This window comes from Chenopodium album, chromosome 11 (assembly GCF_948465745.1).
Source record: "Chenopodium album chromosome 11, dcCheAlbu1.1, whole genome shotgun sequence".
Lineage (NCBI taxonomy): Eukaryota > Viridiplantae > Streptophyta > Magnoliopsida > Caryophyllales > Amaranthaceae > Chenopodium > Chenopodium album.
The window spans coordinates 2112161-2117252 of NC_137844.1; the positions used below are offsets into that span (position 1 = coordinate 2112161).

The 5092-nt window shown below is 34.7% G+C and overlaps 1 long non-coding RNA gene and 1 pseudogene across 1 annotated transcript; both read right to left on the reverse strand.

The window, feature by feature from the left end:
• Positions 1-405: 405 nt before the first annotated feature.
• Positions 406-959, reverse strand: LOC145568189 (uncharacterized). Its single transcript, XR_014095783.1, has 2 exons — positions 896-959; positions 406-805 (listed from the first exon to the last, which is right to left on the reverse strand). It is a non-coding gene; the product is annotated as an uncharacterized LOC145568189 (long non-coding RNA).
• Positions 960-2341: 1382 nt separating this feature from the next.
• On the reverse strand, positions 2342-4077 carry LOC145568190 (cytochrome P450 94A2 pseudogene; annotated as a pseudogene).
• Between the last annotated feature and the right edge of the window lie 1015 nt (positions 4078-5092).

The window sequence follows — 5092 nt, forward strand, 5'->3', positions numbered from 1 at the left end:
TAGACATATCCTAGGCCCGGCTTGAATTGAAACACTGGGTACGTATAAGGATCACGAGTTATTACAAACCTTCTCTTTACATTTATTTACCCCGAAACCTCTCCACTTCTAGCCACCCCTCTGGCTTATACTCGGCCCAATTTGGCCCCATAGAGGTGTTAATTTGGGTGACCGAGTCTGGTTTAATTTGGTGAGGTCGGATCAGGTAAGATCTATATTTAAACTTGAGGCATGCTAAATTACTGTGTTCAATTCATTCGAGTCGAAATTTGAATTATATATTTTTTAGATCGAGTAGAGTATGATTTTGACATCTCTTATTCTTAATCAGTCATCTCAATATTTCTTGAGAACACAAATTTTAAAATAATCTTAATAGTAAAATTTACGCAAATGTTCATCCCATGACAAAAACTAACACTATTATTGATGATATGGATCACAACATAGTGGTATAGGGTATAGTAGCGCTTACTTGTGCACTACTGCCCGGCGAAGAGCTAAACAGTCATTACAAAATACAAGTATTAATGTGCACATTTTATTTACTACGTACTCGTATATATACTATATAGTGCACATTTACTAAGCTTGCACATTGTCTTAGCAGCTTAGGTAACATATGGAGTTTGGACTACAATTCCATTGGAATCAACAAAAATCCAAACACGATCACATCTTAGGTCTCCGGTAACAGGACTACCATCTGGTAAGATGATCGTCTTCACAAACGAGTTTTCAGACTCGATTATTTCTGCTGCCTTTTTCCCATCTTCTCCGACTAGTTCTGGCCAAGCTAGCTTCCCTGAAAGATCGAATATAATCAAAATTATCATATATTTTTGTTAATCAACAATAATATAGATAGAAATTATTATCAAATTTGCAATATTACCTTGGCACTTCATCTTTTCTGTTTCTCTTATTCTAGTATGAATCCGAGTTTATTTGATACTCAGTGTGTATGAGTTATGACCCTGTATGTATGTACATGAGTTTATATATAGACTTGTTAGGATAATGTTGTTTGTTTAGAGTGATACTTTTGTGACTATCGTTACTTGCTTGTTTGAATTTGCATGGTTGGAACTTGGAAACGGGGAACTTGTTTTAGAATTGAAATTATTTGTATGTATCCTATGCACAAAAAACACGTGAGAAAACTAAATTAATTTATAGTGTAACGAGATGTATGTACATACACTTCAGGATTTGTAAATGGTTCGATTAACTTTTTCCTTAATGGGTTATATATGTCTAGATAGTCCATCAAGATTGGACTATATTGTTAGGATTAATTCCTTCTATACAGTTTAATCTTCATATTAAGTCAATCGGTAAATCTTAATTGCGGAAGCGTACCTGATTCCATGATAATTGATTGAGCCCCTTCTTGATTATGTGTCTCACACTCTAGGGTTTTCTCTCTATTATTGATGGGATATAAGTGTGAGACTATTGTATGTACTACCAGGGACCATAACCCTAGATATCTATTTATATAGACCCCCTTTCCTAATCCGCCCATCATGCATTAGAAAAGGTCTAACGGTCTCTACACATAAAACTAAACTCATATTCTATAAAAGACGTAACAAACCAACAATAATAATTACTTAAATGGATCACTTGAATTTTGGGCTAAACTATATGACAGCGTATAAATATAATCATCAACATATAGTCCACATACATTATTATTGTATTTAGGTCCATAAATTTCTTACATAGATAAATCCATAGATCTTTACTATTCATATCGTTTAGCAGCACAATACCATTGGATAAACAACTGACTTAGCTAGTATGATCTAGCATTGTCTCAACATTGTATGCCCACATAATCTTTGATTTACCATACGTTGTAGAAGGTGCTACATACGTTGTTTTTGAAAGCTGCCAAGCAGGCGTTAGTTCTTTATTTAGAGGGAAAAAGCAGGTACGTCATCGATTACGTCATCGATGACATTGCATACAATTCAGAATGACTTGATCAAACAACTCTCAATCGAACTAATTTAAAATTAAATTATAGCAGCTTTTCTTAATAATCTATTCTACAAATATTTTTGACTGCTGCTTACTACATAATTGTACACTTATAAAAAGTGCATTTAGTTTTATATGTACAAGTCAAACATCATTTAATCAAACCAAACTAATATATAATTACAAGTACTGAACATTATTCTTTCTTAACAAATTCCACCAACTATGCCTCAACCAAATCAATCATACACAATATCTGCATTTTCATGACTTTAGCTTCATGCAACTTGTACATTGTTTAGAACTAGACCTTGCATATTTTTGTTACAAACTTAAAATGCAACGAAGTCATTCAAATTTTAATTCTTTCTTCAATCCTTACCGGCAAACCACCTTGCATCTTCGCCGTCAACTGAGGAACATACACAGGCTCAAACCCTTCCCCAACCACAGGAATCACTCGAAACCTCTCCAACACACCAGCCACCACCCTCTTCATTTGCAACAACGCCATTTCTTTCCCTAGACATGTCCTAGGCCCGGCTTGAAACACCGGGTACGAATAAGGATCACGAGGTACAAACCTTCTTTTTACATTTTTTACCTCGAAACTCTCCACTTCTAGTCACCTCTCTGGCTTAAACTCGGCCCAATTTACCCCCCACAACTTCTCCAATCTCCCCATAGCGTACGGGTGGTAACTCACCCTAGTACCCTTCCTTATTGGTATCTCACCTGGCAACATATCATCCATTACAGCCTCTTTGAGGTCAACCGCGACAGGTGGGTACAACCTCATGCTCTCACACAATGCAGCATGGATGTAAACCATGTCTTTAACTTCCTCGAAAACAGAACAATGCTCTTTCTTCTGTTCTCGCAATTGTTTTATCTCATGGACTATTTCTTCCTCGACTGACTCATTCTTATTAAGTAGCCAGAAGAACCATGTTAATGCAGCTGATGTTGTGTCTCGTCCTGCTAGAATAAAACTTATAACAATATCTGTCACAAATTTTTCGTCTGAATACCCTGATTTTAAGAATCTTGACAGCAAATCCTCTGTTTCTGGCTTCTTCGACGACATGTCTGATGTATTTCTCATCATTTCTTGCTTCTTCTTTCGAACAAGGGAGTTAGCAAATCCTCGAATCTCCACTACAGCTTGCTTAAGCCTTTTTTCAGACCCGATATTAAGAAACCTCGTAATTTTCCATAAGACAGGAAATAAGGCCTGAAATCTGCTAGTACTGATTGTTACAGCTTCTTCGAAAGCTGCTGCAAATTTCTCTTCTGGTAAAGAAGGTGATAAATACTCAGGATCATATCCGAAACCAATCTTGCAAATATTGTCGAAAGCAAATCTTCGGAGTATGTTTTGGAGATCAAGGATTGTCCCATTCTTCGCAGCCTCTGCTAGCATTGGCAGAAGCCGGTTTGAAAGCTCGTGTTCAACAACATCCTCAACAAATTTACGCAATGATTTAGTGTTGAATTCATAGCTAGCAACTTGTCTTTGGAACTTCCAAGTCTCACTATCAGCATTAAAAATTCCATCACCTAAAAGGTCCTTAAGAACACTCTTTTGAAAAGGGCCTTTTTGGTATATTGGAAATCGAGTTTTTAGAATATGTTCGACTACTGCAGGATCCGCGGTTTGTATACTCTTAACACCAAACGGACAGTGGAAGATGAAGGTGGAAGTCGGAGAATCGATTAGGAGCTTCGTAAGCCATTGGAATCTATCCTTTTGTTCGAGGGCTGCGAGCAAATGACCAATTATAGGGTATGATTTGGGGTGATCGTGATCATTAGCCTGTGTTGTTCGTAACGAGGATGATTTACTAATGTAGAGTATAAGAACAAAGGATGATGAAAGGATGAGTAGTAATGAAAGTAGTAACAAATTTCCAAGCTCAAACATTGCTTCTTGATTAAGTTATTAATTTAGAGAGTTTAGAATGGGCATGTTTGAGAGTGTTTGTATGTATTTGAATTTTAAAATGGACCTAAGTATTTATATAAAAGTTTAGGTTAAAAGGGGAGGTTACAAAAAAATAATGCAGCCATCAAATTGGAAGAGACTTTAGACTTGAGCAAAAGAAAAAGAATGTAAATATGTAAGACATGTATAAACAATCTTGATTAATATTTGTTTATTTAAAGTAAATAGTGTAGGTTAATGGTTGGCCAACAAGTGAGAACGAATGAAATGAAAGTTCATATTGGTTTATGTTAGAGTTAATGGCAGATCTACTCATTTCATGAGGTTAATGTTTGGTGAAAGTTTGAAATCACATAATATATGCAAGTGTGATGTGTGAACTTTCTAAGCCACCTACAAATTCGTCCTAATATTAGATATTACGGAGTACTACCTTTTTCTAATTTCCGAACATGCGAGAACTTCCTTTTAAATTTTCTATTGTATTTTTTTTTATTCGAATGAGGTACAAAGATATTAAAAATTGCAAATGGGCCAAGATAGAGGGAACTTGAATCGTTTTCAAATTTTCTATTATAGGTATGCAAATCTTCAATCTAGCTTTTCCATCAATCCAATACCTTATTGGTATCTAATTTTGATCTCTATTGTTCATTGGTGCATGAAGTTCAATGGTATCATAAAATTTTAAGTCGGTCCAATGAACACAACATGATTAAGACTAGCTTTTTTAATTTAATCCTAGTACATCTTTATATACAATTATACTTCTAAATAAGTAAAGCAAACTTTGGCTTGTTCTAAAACTTTATACTACATATTTAAAGTCATTTCAAATGAAATCTCCCTCATTTGTTTCTCATTTGATATCATTATCACTTTATAATAATAAAAAAAAGTCATTCATGTACACACAAATCCAATTGAAACACTATATACTAATTAACTACTGTATATGAAGACGAAATTTATAATACTCTATAAAATATAATCACTTACATTTTTTTAAAATTTTTTTTATGTTCAAATATATTTTTTTTTTTTTTGGGATCCAGTTTTGAATTATTGTTGTGTTGGGGCACCAAGTGTCAAGCTATAAGAACCTCGAACATCCCAATTTCAACGATAACGAGAAACTATCATGCATGCAACCACATA